General features: G+C 28.5%; 1 long non-coding RNA gene across 1 annotated transcript; it reads left to right on the plus strand.

Annotated features, from left to right (window-relative positions):
• Positions 1-16,115: 16,115 nt before the first annotated feature.
• LOC114193374 (uncharacterized) lies at positions 16,116-17,958 on the plus strand. Its single transcript, XR_003606258.2, has 3 exons — positions 16,116-16,206; positions 16,314-16,383; positions 17,722-17,958. It is a non-coding gene; the product is annotated as an uncharacterized LOC114193374 (long non-coding RNA).
• The last annotated feature ends 2,310 nt before the right edge of the window (positions 17,959-20,268 follow it).

Consider the following 20,268-nt stretch of genomic DNA (forward strand, 5'->3'; position numbering starts at 1 on the left):
TCAGAGAGCTGTTTCTCAGAATGTTTTCAGTGATTTGTAACTTTTTCTAGACAGAAACAAATTTCAGAAAACAGCTTTTATACAGAGTTCTCTTCTGTCATTAATGGATTAGGAATTTACCTAATCGATTATCGTGAGTGTATTTTCACTGTCTTAGTGTAGTACTCACAGCTAATCCATTAGTTAAACAGCTAATCAATTCATGATTGCACAAACAAGAGTGTGATGGTTAATTACAACTTAATGCAGGCTTGATTTACATCTGATAATTTCATACTAACAGTCTAATGCACAGCCTAACTAAAAGAGGACTAACTCTAAACTAATAGACATTATCAAAACCATCTTCATATAGGTTGAAGTAGCCCCTTCAACAAAGTTTACATGTAAAAGTAGAAATTGTTTTGAAAGTCACTGTTTAACATGTAGTTACGATCCTAAACATGGATTAGTGGAAGATTAGATGGCGTGTAATTATTCTCAGTTGTTTAAGAGTCTAATCCAACGGAATAATTAGTGGAATGTAACAGGATTTGAATTGACGTAAGAACGGAGTGACCTTATCCTTTATGGATTTGGTATCTAATCCTATGGAATGCAATGTATAGTTCAATGTACGAAAACTTGATTTGATGTAAGTGTTATTTCCTTGTTGATTTTAATACATAATTATTCTTCATTGAAGTAACTGTGTTTAAAGATGGGAAATAATTAAAGAGAAAAGGAAAAAGAACAACATTGTATACAAAGTAAGATAATTTAATTCTTTTGTGCTGATTAAAAAGTATATTCCTGTCCACCAATATTGGTAAGTGATAATTTATTGCTGTAGTGATTAAATATTTTAGTGTAATAAAATATTTAAGATAAACAGTAAAATAAATGAAAAAGAGACATCTGTTTGTGATCTTTTAACAGCCAGAAACTACTATTTTAACTGGCAAAAGTTATGATTCTTTCTTAATTGCCTAGACGATCATGATTGATTGATTTCATAACTCTAAAACCCAAAAAGACGTTAAAATTGCATAGACGATCGTAATAAGTTTTTATTATTATTTAAAAAGTAAAGCTATAATAATTTTTATTAATTTTATATTTTACTTCAAAACATTGATAATAATATATGGTATAGGTAGATTTAGGAGCTTTGTTGCCTTAGACAACATTTTTAACATTTCCTAGTGTATTTGTAGTAAATTTTCCGCAGTTACTTTTAGTAATTTGTGGCAATTAATTCATAACTAGTTCTTAATAAAAATACATTAAATTGCGTACAATAATTAGCAACATTCTCCCTAATTAACCTTATTTGTACACTATCAAATGTATGCCGTTATCATTATTAAATAAAATTAAATCACACAAAATAAGAAACCTTGTTAAACAATTTAAAAGAAACAAGTAAAATTTTACTATATTAAAAATAATAAATGTGAACAACATAATAAAAATAGTATTTAAGCATCATAATTGTGAAAATATAAATAATTAGAACAAGGCTTACTTATTCTTTTTATCCCTAATTTTCAAGCAATTCAATGTTTTCTCATTATTTATTCTTAAATGTGGACTCTATTTATATATTAACGCTATTTAGAAGAAGATGAATTGATATCTAATTCTTATTCTTTTCATGTATTTATTATTCAAGACTCCTAAACCTTCCACATATGCCTACAACCACTTTAAAAACATTATTATCCATTAACATGTCTCTAAAATTAATTTTGTCATCTCCTCCGAAAACACTATATTGTGATATCATATTGAGCGTGAAAACCTTTGTGATTTCAAATTAGAAGACTAAGTTACATCAAAGACATTATATGCAATGCTAAAAAAAGTATTACATTTTGTATAGTGGATAGAAACAGTGATATAGAACATAGACCCAAGTCCACATTATATTAATGTTTGAATATCCGTGTGCATAAGAGCTAATGTCACAAAGTTGATACATAAAAATGCGTTGATAAAAAAGAAACCAGTTAGGATGAATGGATAAGACTAACAACCTAAACTGTATTTTATCTCTATTTCAATTATTGAAGGCAAGAAATTGGCAGTATTTTTCTTTTTTAAACAAAATCTAAAAAATGAAATAAAAATGAAGAAAAAATTAGAAAAATCACGCGTTGACATGTGATACCAATTTTAATGTCGTTTGATAATACATAATAGAAATGGCCTATTTGATACACATTTAAAAAAAAAAGGACCCAATCGGGATGACTTAAAATCTGAGGACCCAATCGAGATTTTGGAACAATAGCGGAGACATTCCGAGAGATTAAACCTTTTTTAATTTGAATATTTACTTTTCTTTTATATTTTCTTAAAAAAAATTTAGATTTTATAAATTAGGTTTCATTAATGTTTGTAATTTAATAAATCTTTTGGTTCTCATGAATTTTTTTTTGGTATTTTAAATGTATATGATTATTATATAATTTATTTCTAAATGTTTGATATTGAAGAAATAACACTCCTTCTAATATTTGAATATTTAATAATATTATATTTTCTTTACAGTGATTGTTCTTGTCGGATATATACTAATACTTAGGAGAATACAATATATTCAGGCCAAGGAGTATTGAGATCACACGTGTCCACTAGTCTTCTACCTTCTATGTTGTCCATTGTCGAAGTATCCTCTCCATGTGCGTGGGATGATCTGGACAGGGAGCCTTCAATGTTGTCCACTGCCAAAGTGTCTTCTCCAAGTGTGTGGGGTGAACTGGGCGGGAAGCCTGCAAAGCCACTCCAACGCTCAAGTCAGATATATGATCCAAAACAGTTATAACAGTAATAATGATTAGTGTTTTTACCTCGTGAATAGAGACTTTACTAACTTTGCATATAGATTAAACATTGGCTTAAATACATATTTGGTCCCTTTTACGTTCAATTGAACAAAAATATATAAGAATTTTATTCAATTCATAATTAAATTTAATAATTTATGAATTTCAAAAATAATTAATAAAAATGTCAATTTTAGAAAAAATATTAGTATAATTTTTATAAAAGATATTAAATTTGGTATTAATTTAAAACGGTCAAAGTTGATTCATTTTAATAAAAATTGGAACGAAAATGAACAAAAATAATGAATATAGAAACTAAATTGAAAAAAAATAATGAATATGGGGACTAAATTGAACAAAAATAACTAATATAAAGACTAAATTGAAAAATAAAATAACACAACCACAAACTGACACGTGAAACAATTATAACTTGATATGTGGACAATTTTTTTAATTGTATTTCTTATTAAGTTGAGGTAACTAATGTATTTATAGTTTAAGTGAAGGATTTTTACACTCAAGGAAGAATGATAAAAATGAAATCAGTGAGTTTCAAGAGATTCCAGGATTCACTAAAAAAGTTACTAATTTAAATATATTTCAGACTCTATAAAAAAGAATTGACTTAAATCCTAAATATTCCAACTCAAATTATATGAAAACTTTTCTAAAACGACCTTTCTTTGTTTAAGTGATACTCCAACAAGGAGAAATTAAATTTTTATTTGAGAAAAGTTTTCGAGTGAAAAGACTTTTGAATTAAATATTATCTTATTATCAATGAAATAGTTACTTTGTTAAATTAGTTTAAAGGTTCTAAATTTGATATATAACGGTTTAATTACTTTCTTTTTCACTTGATAACTAGTGTGATTGGATAATTGATATACAATATATTATTTCTGTTGTATTAGCTAAGTACTTAACTGCTTTGTATATCAAGTCTCTGGGCACCAATATAATAGACAAGCTAATTGTTGTAGAATTAACTTAAAATAGTTACAATAATATTAATTTACTAATATGATTTTATAATGTAAAATTGGATTTTCACAAATATTCACCTTATGTAAACATTAATTATTAGTTTTATCTTCCTCATTAAAGTAATGCAAACTAGTTTTTAATGGAAATTATAGTCGAATTGATTTTTTTTTTCTGAAATATTCCATCAAATTATTACTCAACGAATATTTTGTATTTTATATTGTCCTTAACTAACATAAAGGCCATCTGATTATGGCGTTTGGGGTCCCTTTCAGCTTTTCTTTCCGGCTTAGAAAATTTAATTCACATCTTATTACTCATTTTGTTTGCCTGTGTGGATTATTGGATTATTATATAATATACTCATATATGTAACATGTTCTTTAAATATTTAAGAACATATCCATGCATGCTGTGTTGTGTGGCCACATAAAGCATTGCATTGCGCAGCAAATAATCATGCACTTTTAAGATTACTCCATACTATTTCACTCTTTTCTACTTCTATTATATTCGCACGGACCCACTCATCACTTCCACAACTTCTCTTCTCTACTGAATCCAAAGGGATAGAGGAAAAAAAGTGGTGACATGATTTTTAATAAAGCCCAATTATCATAATTTTAACTTAATAGAAGAGTAACAAATAATTATACGAATGTGATGTTATAATTTTATACATATAAAATAAAACAAGTTGAGTTTTATTTATTTTAACTTATAGCGATGAGTGATTCTTCTAAATTCTTGAGTGATCGAAGAATCTTTGAGTTTTATTAAGGTCTTTCACCTTTTTTGTGTTTTTAAACTTTTAGGCTTATCTTCCATACTAGGAAATGTTACGTCTATCAATTTTCACTTAATCTTCAAATCTATTTCCATTTCCTCGTTTTAAACAATTCTTCAAATTTCTTGTTTATTAACATTCCAACTTAGATAGATCCGTAAAACAAATCCACCATTATAGAGGAATTAGAAACGGTGGTGGCGACAACATAATGGCGATAATGGACGAGGTGGTGGCGAATAATGGACGAGACAGTGACAACAATGAAGGAGAAAAAGAAAGAGTGAGAGATGGAGAAGCAGAAGTAGAAGGAAGAGGATGAGGAGGATGAGGAGCTAGCACAACAACAACAAAACAGAAAGAGCCAACAAGAGTGGTGAAAGCTTTGCTAAAGGAAGAGGAATAAGAGAGAAGGATGAAAAAGAAGAAGAAGAAAAGGAAAACGAATAAGGATGGAGGAGGAAGAAAAATCAAATTGTGGTATCTTTTAACAAATTTTACTGAAAAAAAAAATTCGGTAATTACCGATAGATATTTACTTACAAATGTTCACCTATACATTTTTTATGTTGGTAATTATCAATATAAAACTAGTGATGCATTTTTGGTCATCAATAATTACTAACAGATCGAAATACACAAGTAAAATTTATCAACGAACATTTCTATTGATGACTTTTTGGTCATTGATAAGCCATCAATAATTTTAATTTAACAACTAATTTTAAGTATTATCTACAAATTTTGTTAGTGAGTAATATTAATTTTTCTCATAGTATTACACTTTCATATTTTTATCAAAACCTTCACCACCTACATAAAATATTCACTAGAGCGTTTTATATAAAATATCTTTTATAAACCTCGTAGTCTTATTTTTTGTTTTTAGTTATATATCTTAAAATGGCAACATTTTAAACATAAGTAATTTATTTATATTTTGCATATATCACGTGTTCTTATTTTGTTTTTAATTGTCTTAAAATTGCAACATTTTAAACACAACTTTAAGTTTAAGTATGTAACATAAAAGTAATGTTATCTAACATTATTTTTGTTGAAATTTTAAATTACATAAATCGAATATAAAAATAGTATCAAATATTATTATAATAAATTTATAAAATTTATAGATTAATACAGGTATTAAATGAACTCATTACAATAATATCCCTTCATAAAGGAAGGTTTGTCCACCATATCTAATGTAGTTTGAATTTATAATTAAATCAAATACGTTTTAGTCTTTAAATTAAAAATGTGAAATTAAAATTTATTCTTGATTTACAAACATTAAAAATAAATAAATACAATTATTTTAGGTTAGTAACATTAATATTTTTAACTTGTTAAATGGTTACCGTCTATATAAACAATACAAACGTTATGCTAAAACACGTTTAATATATAAAAAAATTTAACATAATTAAATTAAAATATTATATTTATTTATTTTTTAAGTTTGGAAACCAAACTAAATATATAAAACTTTTAAGATAAGAAAAAATTTCAATTTTACGTACTAAAATCCATTCTTACCTATAATTGACTAGTCTTTATGCGTTGTCCATATTTATGTGGTTCTTGGCAGTGAGAAGATAACTCTCAACTTACATCTCAATCTGTTGTCATGCATATTTTATTTAATAAGCCTGACAAAAGGTGGTTGTAAGCTTGACATGGAAAATGAAGGAAAAATGAACTTGTATTATTAAATTTACTAAAGAAATATGTTGTGGTAAATGTATATTTTTATTTAACACCTAAATGAAGAATAAAGTTTTGTTCTTTTTAATAAAACTTAATATTCGTGTTATTTATGATTAAATAACAGAAACATTTAAAAGAAAGGAAAGAAAATAGGAAACATAAAAAAGCAGTTGGTGAACAGAGTGTGAGTTGTCGAACGTTGAAGGAAGAAGCAACCGAAGTGAAAATAGAAAACATAGATTTGAAGAAAATAGATTGAATTGGAACACATATGATTGAACATTAAAAATATATTATATATTAGTACTTTAAATATATTTTAAAATATTAAAATTAATAATAATTAATGTGTTATAAAAACACATTAGAAGAAAATTTAAATTCGATATTTTGTTCTGTTGACAGCATTATCACAGCCCATAGGAGGCACAATTCAAACCACTCATCCATCAACTCACATATCCATGCACTGTTCTTAAGCCACCAACCCCCGACATAACTCATATTTCCACCACAGCATCACACAACAACTTGTAGGATTTAATCAAATTATCACAAACTTTGCATGTTAAGGCCTTCATCACTACCAACCCTTCCTTCATAATTAGGGAATCAAAACCCATGATCGTAAGTCATTGCCACCGTTAGCGAATAACGTTGGAAATCCACATTAAGATCAATTTACTCTAAATTTTATTTTATAAGTTCGTTTTTTAAATTTAAGTTAATAAGATTTTCACCGCTCTAATTATCATTTAATTATTTCTTTTTTATTTTTATAGTAAATAATTTAAAAGTGAGTAAAGTAATATGAATTAAAAGTTAATAAAAAAATAAATCAAAATATCATTATTTATATCAAAATTATAAACTATAATTTATATTAACGAAATTTATTATTTAATAAATCATATAATATAATATAATATAATATAATATAATATATATATATATATATATATATATATAATAATCTTAAATTAGATTTAAAATCTATTTCTTAATTAATAAAATAACAAATATAGGTGAAAAAATATATCAACAAAGAAAAGACTCAAACTTAATTTAATAGTGCACTCTTTCAACGTATAATAAAACAAGTATTTCAACAGAATTTAGAATTTACGAGAGATAAACATTAATAAAATTTGAGTGAAACTCACAATTAACTATTTTTCTTTTTATTTAAATTTTTCATTTTTATTTTTCGTGGTGTTTCACATTATATTACATCCTCGCAAAGAAATATTTCTAAACAGAAATATATTCTCACAAACAATCGTTATTTATACCATATAAAACTTTATCAAAAAAGCTTAAATTTATATTGAAATTATAAATCATATATTTTAATTCATCAACAAGCAACAACATTTTAGCCCGCAAAAAAATTTAGAAAACTTGTCACCTTTGCTTTCACCATATTCAAGGCCTTAATAATTAATAACTCTTGCATGATGTGAATGCTTTTAGTTGTAAGTTAAAAGAAATTAAATTACAATAAAGTTTTCAGACACTGCTTTTTAGTAAAAGGTGTTTTTTAGTTTCAACTATTTTAATTTTTAAATTCAAAACAAATTAGTTAATTCTTTTTTTCTTCTTTTACTTTAAAAGCATATTTTACAATAATAACAATACCAAATGCCAGCCTAATAATAATAATGACCATTAAAATCATTACGTACCAAATAGATTCAGTATTTTTTAAACTAAAAAACAGATTTACTATTAATTTTTCTTAGTTTAAAACAACTATAGAAGGTTTCAAAATTGAATAATTTTTTTTTCTTCAAATGTACCTTATGTTTTATAATTTCGAAAAACCAACAACTCAGCACACCAAAACATATTAATTTGATTATTGTTGGTTCCTAGTTTTGAAGGAGACTTTCCTATTGAAGTTGGATTACGAGGAGAGCATGAAATTGCTTGTCTCTTATCTTAATTCTAATTAAAACAACTCAATATATTTCTCTTTCAGTGTTGCTTTTCTTTATTGTGCTATTACAGTGATTTGATTGTTGCTTTAAATAGATGTTGTCATATGGGTTGTCGTTTTTCTATTATTTTCGAACAACCCAAATTCATAATGTTGCTGCACATACTAAAGTTAATTAATAGGAATACAACTTTTCAGAAATTATAGGCTTTTCTTTTATAGAATCAACAACGTAAGTGTAGTCATTAATTAAAATAAATCTATTTTATTTTGTTACCATTTATGTATATGCTTTTTACCATAACTTGAATTATTAATTTTTAGTAAATAACTGTTATTTTATACCTTTTATTTTAAAATATACACCTTAATCTTAGAAACAAACATATTAATTAATTCTAAAAATTATTTTAATTCTTATAAAATGAGGTTTACACCTCTCATATATATATATATATATATATATATATATATATATATATATATATTATATACATATTTTATACATATTTCTTAATTTTATTGGATATGCAATTTTTAAAACATATCCTTACGTCTCACTTACATATTATAAATTGACCTTATTTCTAATAAATATAAAACTTCCAACATTCTTACACGGTTAGAATAAAAAAAAACACACCCTCTTGAAGAAATGCCAATATATAAAAAGTTAAGGGAATACGATTAATGACCATAGACAAAGTGCTTATTTTTACACATACTTCAACTTGTGCATTGAATCATTGAGGTAATTCACCAATTCTAATTTTTGTCTTACTCTTTAGTTTTTTATGACTGGATTTTAATGATGCCTATAAATAAAAACAAAATATATCAAATCTTAAAAGTGTAACTAAGACAAGATTTGACCATATTATTATTATTATTATTATACAAAAGAACTATACAATTCATTTCATATAATTAATTAGAAAATCTATTACAGTTTATACTTACTACCCAATTAGAAAAATTGATCACATAGATTAAATTAGCTGTAGATAGATTCTTTGGAGTGTGAATTGAATCAATCATGTCAATTTTGTTTTCAAGTGTGTTTCTCTTTTTCCATATACTTAATTAATTGTGTCCAAGGGACACGCATTCAACTGTACCTTGATAAGAATCACCCTTTTTTTTTCGAATTAGACGTGAGAAATGACTCGATTATTCAACTACTACCTTTATCTTTCTTTTACCTTTTCAATCGCTGTGTTCTATTATTATTTAGTATTTCTTTTGGTAAAACATTGATGGAAACTTAAATCAACATTGAAAATGCAGCATTTCTCCATTGCCAGACGAATAAGAATCTTTCAACTGATAAAATTGTTGCAGTCTGTTCAAAATCACAACAATTGGGAAGAAAGACTTGTTGTATCTATCATACTTTTTTTTTCCTTTCTATATTTTTGTTTTACTAAAATTATATAAAAACGTAGAGACTTTTTTTTTCCCATTTTTATCGTATATGAATAAAAGGCATTATTATTAGTTTATCTGTTATCTTTGAGAAATGTTTTGAGATGCGTTAATGCAAGTGAAACCAAATTCTTAGGTGGTGTAAAATATGCAATAAGTGTGTCTGCCATGAATTCTGGAAGCTAATCGTACACGTATGCATGTTGTGAATTTTCTTTTTTCTATTATTTTTTATGGTGTAGAAGACTATGAGTAATTTACTGGGCCTGTGTAGTGTCTTGTCAAACTGCGTTTTTTCCTTTTGAAAAAAAAAATGAAAATGATTGCCATAGGAAAAGAAAGAAAAAAAAAAGAAAAAGAAAAGACGGTTGGGATATTGGATTATCCTTATCACACAAGAGAGCCGCACCACTCGCTGAAATAATGTGCAAAGCACAAAGCCTCTCTCCCAAAATATATCCAAAGAGCTCCAAATCCAACCCACTAGGCCATCAGAAATCCAATTAATTTGACACTTGATTTGATAATTAATTCATGATACATATTTTACGTTAATTATATAAGTCAAATATTGAATGAAAAAATTTATTACTTTATATAACGGAATTCAAATTAGTCATATATATTAAATCAAAAACACAAATACTTTTTTATTGTCTTATTTTTTTATTAACAAAAAAATATACAATATAAAAAGAACATTAGGTACCTCAACCCTTCACTAACACAAAAAAAAAAAAAAAAAATTCTTTGCATACGATATTTTATACAATTTATGTCTGACTTAGGTCACATGTAATGGTAGGAAAGGTAAACGTATGTTTAGTAAATGTTTCTACAACAAAATGTAAATTTATTATCTGTTTTTTTTTTCGCTAAGAAAAATCAACATACAGTACAAGAATACGCCATAAAAGTTTCCAGAATTTTGAAGTAGTATGGGCCTCTCAAATAAATAGATAAAGTATATAAAAATAATGAAATAGTAAGAAATTAAAAAAACATATCGTAATTGATGGTTTTTATGAAATTTCAAACCCTCAATCCCCTTCAGATGTTGACTAGTGCATTCATCACCTCATTTCCAATAACTTTCATTTTTGAAGTGTCTCCACTTGAAGTTTGTAGCAAAATTTGTAATCGTTTGAAATGTTTACCCACTAAATCTTGCCAACTTGAAATCTTTGAGTAATATGTGAAATGCAAACACTATGCACTTGAATATAACCTAAAAGAAGTTATCACAAAAAATTTGAGTCAAAAATCATTTTCTACAAATTTAATGTTTTACTATTTTTAAGCTAAAACAGACAGAGTCACACACATGGAAGAAGATGAGAAAAACCAACCTCAATGACAGGGAACACAACACAACCTCCAGGCACCCAACAATGACAAAAAATGCAACATTGGCGCATACAACAATGACTATCACACATACATTCTTCTGTTTGTGCAAAGTTGAGAATTTCTGCTCGTGGTGCAATGAAGAAAGTGAATGAAAATGAAGTATGATAGGATTTTTTTAAAACATATTTACATTTAACTTGTAAGCGCCAAATATAAAAGTTGATTTTTACGTCTAATCCTTATGAAAGGATTAAACGTAAATCAATGTTTGATTCTTGTATGTCAAACATAAATTTACGTCTAACCCACATAGATCAAATGTAAAATTCAATTTTTACGTCAGACACATAAATATCATATATAAATTTTGATAAGTATAAGAACACATTTTTCACATATGATTGTTATGGGTCTGACATAAATAGAGACATAATAAACTTATTTTTTGTTTGTGCTTATACATAATCACTTTTATCATTTTCTATCAAGATACACCACAGTAAGATAATATTCTTCAAATTTGATATGCCTTATAGACATAAAGATTTAGAATACACAAGTTCAGTATGATAACTGTATAACTTTCAGGATACAAACATTCTTATGCAAAATTACTTGATAACCCTTCAAGATGTTTTCCATGTATATTAACCTTTAATATGATATATGTTTTTTCTTTTGTTTGTTACTTTGTTTCTATTTTTTTATCTTTTTAATTTATACATAATAAGTATTTTTTTACTTTTATTCTTTATTGGTTCTTTTAATGAGAGTAATTTAAAATGAAAAAAATATTTTAGAAGTTAAGGAAAACAATATTAGAAAGATTGAAATACAAAGATGAATACCAAAACTATTTTTAAGTAATATTTGCATAAACTTGAGAAAGTGTTTAGCATTATAGGTACATGTAGTAAAAGAAAAAATAGATTATATAGAGAGTAAAATTTGAGAGTTAGGGAAGAGAAGGAAATGAAGAGAAAGAGGGTAAAAAATGAAGTTGAGTACATTAAAAAAAGAGTGGAAATTGAAAAAAAAAATATTTTATGAAAGTTTAAAATGTCATATTTATTCTCAAATCTCCTCATCACTTCATTTTTTGTGTTTTATTAATATTTAGTTTATTCTTTTTCAATTTTTTCACTAAATCTAATTTAATTTTATAAATCTATATTATATAAAATAAATAAGATTATTCTCATTTACCTATTGTAAATTTTATATTTAGTCGATGTAAGAGTTAATAATAGAAAATACTAATTTTGACTGCGATTTTATATATCTAGTATTTAATTGAGATTTTAAAATCCTTGTTAAGTTATGTGTATTTAAGTCATGGAAATGGAGAATAATCAAAAGTGGTTTGATCGAAGCAAAATAACCAGGACAACATCTCTAACTTCCTTCATCTTCTTCACGACGATCTGAACTTGACTAGGTTGGTACAACATCCTTTTCCAAAACTTGAGCCAAGATCTGTGTGACGTAGATAAAAGACACCGTAAGAATGAAGTTCCCTAAATTTTTTAGATTGCAGAATGAATAAATAATTGGGGTAAAGTCAAGTACAATAGGAGTGAGGTATAAAGTGGGAGTTAGATGAGACTTAGGGTTTACAAGAATATAAAAAGGAAAGGAATAACAATAAAAATAAAATAAGATTTATTAAAATTATATGTTTTCTAATTATAATTTACTTAATTACAATCATTTACTAAAATTTAAAATAAACTCTGAGTATTTCTGTGAGGTTATGAAATGAAATAATCCTTTTAAAATACCTCTGTTAATTAAATTCATTCTTCATGAGATTGTAATACGAATAACTTCAATTCTTTGAGTGAGTATTTGTGTCAAGAACTACTTCGTTCTTAATTAAAGCTCCACTATTATCTGTGATGGCAAGTTAAGTGGAATTTTGTTATAAAAATTAGTTGTATAAACCAAGTACATGCACTCCATCTGAAGCTAGTTATGTGTAGGTGTATATTAACTTCAGGTTTTAGAAGAATGAGTGAAAGAAGCCCGATTGGTGTAGTTGTTGGTACATCTAAACTCAATGCATTCGAATGTCAGCAATGCAATGCACTTCTGTATCTTACTTCAACTGGAAAACATCATTGTCCTGCTCATGCTGCATCATGGACTCTGAAGTTTGGTATTAGCATGAACTCTGAAGTTTGTAAAAGAAAAAGGTTTGAAGTTAATTAAGCGAGTATGTTGTTGGGAGTTGTGAGTGGTGAAGGAGAGGAAAAGTGGAGTCCAAGGTAAGAAAGTGCAGGTAAGTAGTGTGAATTATATGATGAAGAATTTTTAGGTAATCGTGTTGATGGCAGAAGAAATCACATCGACCCATTTGTGGCTATTAAGTACTTGTGGGGAATACGAGTGGCAATGAGGTGTACTACTGCAATCTGAGTTTGACAGATGACATTATCGTACCTTCATCGTACATGTGTGGGCCTCTTGTTCTTGGGGTAAAAGAACCTTCCTCCATACATATCCTTTCCTATTTAGAACATTTTTCCTCTCTTTTTCTCTCTGCATAATCACTAACTCACTCATCAAAATCTTTCTTTCTCTTCATTCAACTTTCAAATTTTAGGGAGGCTATGCAGTTAACAATGTGACTCTCCAACAATATGCTTCATGCATGTTCACTTGATCATTAGTGTTAATGGTAACAATTATCACTTTGTATATTCGATGGAACGATGAAATCATGTCATGCAAATATTATCAAAAGCAAAATCATGTGTTTGATTGCGTTGCGTTGTCCATGTTAATTTATGTAATCCTCAGAAAAGTGTTGATTATGAGAAAGTTTCCACCCATGAGTTGAAATTTGAGAGAGAAAATTACAATGGTGAAACATGGTAGAGGAGGTTCTTGTGAGATATTTGTCTAGATTCATAATTGAGTTCTGACTACTCGTTGAGTCAGATGTGTGATCGAAATTGACACGACCAGCTCCAAGTGTCAGTAAATTGTACTGTGAGTTGGATCATGATTCAGGAAAGTGTCTTATTAGTTTGTATTTCAGCTCCAGTTTCTGAGATCTCTCACCATGAATCATGGAACTGAAATCACAAGGGTGACCCAAACTTCATAAGGGAACAATCAACATAACTATGTATCATGTGCCAGAAAGTGAATTGACCTAAAAACCATTACATATTCCCCATCTTTCGCGGCCATTTTGCAGCCTAAACACTGGAATAACTGCACTTCTTCATGAACTAGTCAAAAATACAACACATGTTTCAACACCAGGAATCATTTTATACTTTAAAAAAACCACCACCACATAATTTTCATTATATTTTATGAAAACCCACAAATATCTTTCAAAGGAGTCAATTCTGGTTTAGGTTAAATAAAATTAAATAATTACATGGTCAAACTTTTCTTTTTCTGAGTTATTATCTTAGATTTGTTTGTTAACAAATATCTAAGATTTGTTTTCTTCTTTTTTTTTCCTATCATTTTATTATTATTATATAAATATTTTGGAACAAAATTAGAGAAAAATATAAAGTCATCTAGAACTATATATAAAGATGGTTTCCTTTGTGTCCACATTTATAATTATAATTTTATTTTTTACGATATAAATATTTGTTAAACTTTTAAAATTAATGTTTATTTTTATATATTTTTATAAAACTGTTTTTTTTACTCATCAAACATTAATTTCTCATTTTTATTTTATTTTTAATATATAAATTTATTTTATATATTAATACAATATCATCATCGTTTACCGGAACTTGCATCGAGAGATGATAGTAGTTTACTGATCGAGGCTGTAAATACATTGTTTACTTCCGGCTGAAAATAAGGCAATTATTTTTTCTTATAAATAAATTGACATGGGCGTTTAGTAAATATTAAAACATCTGGAAAAATGTTAAGCATTAATTACTTTGAATAATCTTGTAACCATTTTTACTAATAATATTTAGAAAATTTACGATTTTTTAGTTAAAGAACAATGGTATTTTTTCCTCTTCTTTTTAGTTAAATTGTAATTTTTTTTAAAATTATGTGGATATAAATCCCACATAAACGAAAAATTTGAATAGAATATAAAAAAAATATATCATAAGTTTATTATCTAATATTTTTAATTAAAAGTGGTGTCTTGTTAATTGGATTCCCAATTATCTTTGAAAAAAAAACCATCAATTTTTGCTCTCTTATATTCTCAATCTGTGTTTTTTCTTTCGTGATTATAATTTATAGATTGAAAAAAATTGCAAAGTTTGTCACATCCTCGATTTTGCATGGCATCTTTTTAGTCCAACTAAACCCTAAATTTAAGATATTCATCTTAAGTTACCATAAAAAGTTATTTAATTAAAATATAAAAAAAATTACGTAAAATTATGGATTGAATAAGAATTATAGATTTTCTTAAAAATAATAAGAGATTAAATTGTTAGTAAAAATCACAATTAATAAAAGGGATTAGACCTGTAATGAGAACGCAGTCCCTTTACCCTTGGTAGCAGCTAGTCTTAAAACAAGAATCTGGGCTCTTTCTTCAGGCACCCTCATAATTTCTTCCCGCACCCCATGGGCCAAGGTAAATGATTGAAATATCCTTAAGTTAAAAATTATTAAAAATAAAAATAAGAAAATACTTTCCGCTTATCATCTCTGCGCCTCCATCACCTGAATACATAATTTATTTGGATCTATTTGCTACAATACCTGCTTACATTTTACATTTAACTTTGACATTGTACAATTGCTTGATCGTTGTGATGTCATTGTTTTATTTTAATGTGAGTAATATCGACTTCATCAGATTTTTGGTTATGTTAATAATAGATTACTCATTTAATTTCAATCTACCAGATCAACTAATCAGTGGCGGAGCACAGGCCAGGGCTCCCAAAAGTTTTGAATTTTTTTTTATATTATATATATTTTAAATTTTTTTAATATATTATAGATATTAAAAAATATATTATAATTGTAAGGCCCCATTTCTTTTCTGCCCTAAAGTTAGTGGGCTGCCCTACAGTTTTGAGCCTAAAGGGCTGGCCCAGTAAATAAAGTCCCTTTTCAGCTGACCTAGGTCACATTCTTCACTCTTTCACAGAACTTTGAGTCGCGGCCGTCAACCCCCTCTGCTAGGGTTCCGCCCCCACTGTTACGTGAGCCAGGAAGTTCCGTTACTCCATGTAAGTGACTTTCGAGTTCGTGCTAGTTCTCTTTTGTAACTTTTCGTGATCTGTTGTAAGAGCCCTGGCTAACCCACCTGTCTGGTTCTGTTCCACTCTCACCGCAGTCCTGTAGTGCATCCTTGGAGCTGCCGTGCTCGTGGTCACGTAGTAGAGGTCTTCGCTAAGTTTTTCCAGGTACGGGAAGTTAGAATCCTTAGTTTCCAGTCGTTTTGGTCAGTGTTTGCGTTGGTTGCTGCTTGTATGGTTTAATCTTTCGATTTGATGCGTGAGAACACTCTGTATGCTTGATTTTGGGTTGAAAAATATGGCTGTGTAGTGAAGAACAGTGGCGAGACCTGTTAATCTCGCCCAGGGGAGTCAGTCTCGCCTAAGCGAGATGAAACAGGGGGCTCGCCTAGAGCTCTTGCACGAAAAGTCGCCCAGGTGGCTCGCTCAACTTTTGAGCGAGCAGGCAACTCGCCCAGGCGAGAGGGATCTCGCTTAAGCGAGATCCCGCGTTGCTCATGCTTCTACTCTTGTGCCCTCGCCTAGGCGAGGGGGAGGCTCGCCTGAGCGAGACCCCTCAGCCTGAGCGAGGTGCTGGGCGAGACGGTGCTGTGATTTGGATGTTTGATAGTTCCCGAGGAATCTATCTTGGTTGAGTATGATTGTGTGATGATGGATATGTATATAATAGAATATTCTGCATGTTTGGCATGAGTTATGAACGACGTATGACGGGTTGGGGATGACATTGACATGTGAAATGAATGAATGGATTGGAACTAAATGAATACGTGATTAATATGAGATGAGACCCTAGATTCATGGGGTGGTGATGATCCGAGGTATGGATTCGAAATCTGACGCGTATGAGGAATTAATCTCAGGGGTTGGTATGGAAATGTAAATATGGTGTAAATATTCTCTTATTGCTGAATTATGACTGTTAGTCTGTGTCAGCGTGTAAATTCCTTGGGGTCTCTAGGTGAGACCTCTGGGGTCGCGCTTCAGTGGTCGGGACGTAATTCCATGGCCCCTGTTAGTGGGTGCCCATGGTGGTGCCCCATCTGTATAACTAGGTAAGGATTTAAGGTAAGGACTGCATCCTGACACTCTAAGGGGCCAGTTAGTCTCACTTAGAGCAGATTGACTCCTGTGGTGAGAGTAGCAGGAGGCCTGAAATTCATTAAGGGCTAACCTTGTGGTGAGGAAGATTTGATTCATCGTAACACTTGTAACACATAGCTCGGAGATGAGCAGCTCAGAGTCGAGCAGGGGTATTCACCACAAGTGCAAGCATCCGCTGAATCCGACCAAGTTATACGTATCCGGATGAGTCGAGTCGAGTAGTAGTGTATTGAATGAAGAGTCATAACATGTTTGGTTGTTATGTGGATATGAGATGAGGAAAATATATTTGACTGCATGATGAATATGTTGTTGGCTCTAGCTTACCCGTTTTGTTGCATGGTTGTGATGTATGTGGCTGTTCTCTCTTGCGATGATCATCAACTTGGTTGATGGGAGCAGATGAGCGAGGTTCTCATGGGCAACAAGGGCATGGCGACTCCGCTACTTAGCCATCTGGGCTGGATCTCACACTTCTTTCTTTCTTGTTTTCTTTAGGGCTATGGCCCCTGTATTCGTGGTTTTTAGATTGTAACTTTTAGTCAAACTGCTATCCTACTTTTGTTGGCATCGTGGTGTGCCTAATTTTGTAGGGGTGATGTTGGGGACCCCAGGACTGCGTTGTTATGCTATCTTATGTGTGGCGTTCCTTTAATTGCGTTTATAAATTAAATGGGACGTTACAATAATTAAATTAAATATTTTATTTCTTTAATAAACATAATGATTAATGTTAATAAATAATAAAATATAAAATTAAACATAATAAAAACTTAAGAATAAAAAGCTTTATCAAGATATTTTTTTATTTTTTTATTTATTATGGTTTGAGTTTCTCACAAATTGTTTTCATATTTTGATTCTTACTTGTTTTTTTCTTGTTTTTGAAAAGAAAAATATCTATTATTTTTACTGTTATTTCTCTTCTATCATCTTCCATTCTCATGGGAGAAAAGAAGAAAGTAATTATTTGGTCTCAATTGATAATAAAATATTAGTTTAATAATTTATTTAATGATCATCTTTTATATTAATTGTTTATTTCATGAATATAGAAGAAAAAATATTGTACTGTGTATTTTTTTATTAACCGAATTTTAATTGTGGTTCCATTATAAGTCTTGAGTTTCTCACAAATTGTTCTCATATCTCATTCTCACCTGTTTTCTTTTATTTTTGAAGAGAAAAAAATCTATCATTTTTGCTCTTATTTCTCCTCTATTCTCTTCCATTCTCGAGGGAGAAAAAAAGAAGGTAATTATTTGGTTTCAATTAATTGAAATATTAGTTTAATAATTTATTTAATGAGCTTGTTTTATATTAATTTTTTATTTTATGAACATAGAAGAAAAAATATTATACTGTATGTGTGTTCTTTTATAACCGAATTTTAATTGTGGTTCTATATATGTCTTGAGGTTCTCACAAATTGTTCTCACCCTTTTTCTTTGGTTTCTGAAGAGAAAAAGATCTATTATTTTGCTCTCGTCTCTGGGCAGTCTTCTTCCATTCTCGAAGAAATAAAGAAGAAGATAATTCTCTCTTGTCTCACTTGATAGTAAAATATTAGTTTAATCAGCCTCTTGTATATTAATTTTTTATTTTATGAAAATAGAAAAAAAAATATTGGACTTTGTGTTTTTTATAACTAGATTTTAAGTTTGGTTTGATTATTATTGAAATTTCTTTTGACAATATTTTTAGATATGTGTGATTTCTTTTTTAGTTATTGTTATACTAAATTATGTATTTTTTTTATTTTATTAGTGATAATAATTAAATATATAATTTTTTGATGTATTATTTTGGCTCCCCCAACAATTTTCGTCAAGATCCGCCATTGCAACTAATGTATTAGACAATTCATGATTACGATTATCACATAATACCTTCAAAGCCGAGCCTCCTTCGTTGCAATTCGATTTACCACATAATTTAAAGGGATAGATACAATTTCTTGCCCCTGATATAGCCACCTTCAATCCCTATTTGTATTTTTTATACTTATCTTTTCTTTCATAGCCTAACAAAACATAATTTTTTTTCCTATTGTCCATTTGTTGTGTTAGATCTTAAAATTACTATTACAAAACCAAAATCAAAGGCAACCCTACACCCTATTCAAGTAAATAATCTCAGATCCCAAATACTTCACATTTAAATTACAATATCAATAAATTTCTTTTCACTACTTTTTCAAACTCACAAATTAATTTCAACTAACCTCAACAGTTGTAAACAACACCAGACAATCCCTTCCAACAAATTCATCTTTATTTTTCCAATACCCCGTTATATTGGACTCTTCCATCTTAGACAATTGATTTACCTTATTTGATATATTACTTCAATAATCCATTTATGTAAAGTTAGTTTAAATAACACAAAAAATTAATCTCAAATACAAAAACAACATTGTATGCATTATGATAGATTAACAATCCCAATTATAGAATCTGACATGTAAAAACACATTGAATTTCAAAGTTTGTAATGTAAATATACATATCAAATTACATAATCTAGAATATAACAACACATATTGAATTGTACAATGTGACTTGTAAAAATATATACTAGATTATAGAATTCGTAATATAAATATACAATAATGTATAGTTTAAAATGTATATTTACATTACAAACTCTACCATCCTATATGTGTTCTTATATGTCAGATTGTAGTTTCAATTAATGTTATGGATTGTAGAATTTGGTATTATGTATAAATTTTTATTTATCACTTACATAATGAGTAATCATAACGTTTACGAATTACACAATCTAGAACTATAATGGAAAATGAAATGCGTAAAGACTTATTAGAGTGCGACGAAACTGTAGCCGGCCACCACCTCACACGAATCTGCTTATGAAACGCTATCCAAAATGAATAACTATGGAACTAACACCATTACCTTTGTGGAAGATGAACTTCTACCTATAAAT

Source organism: Vigna unguiculata, chromosome 8 (genome assembly GCF_037176805.1).
Source record: "Vigna unguiculata cultivar grain cowpea cultivar isolate G323 ecotype 2 chromosome 8, ASM3717680v1, whole genome shotgun sequence".
Taxonomy (NCBI): Eukaryota; Viridiplantae; Streptophyta; class Magnoliopsida; order Fabales; family Fabaceae; genus Vigna; species Vigna unguiculata.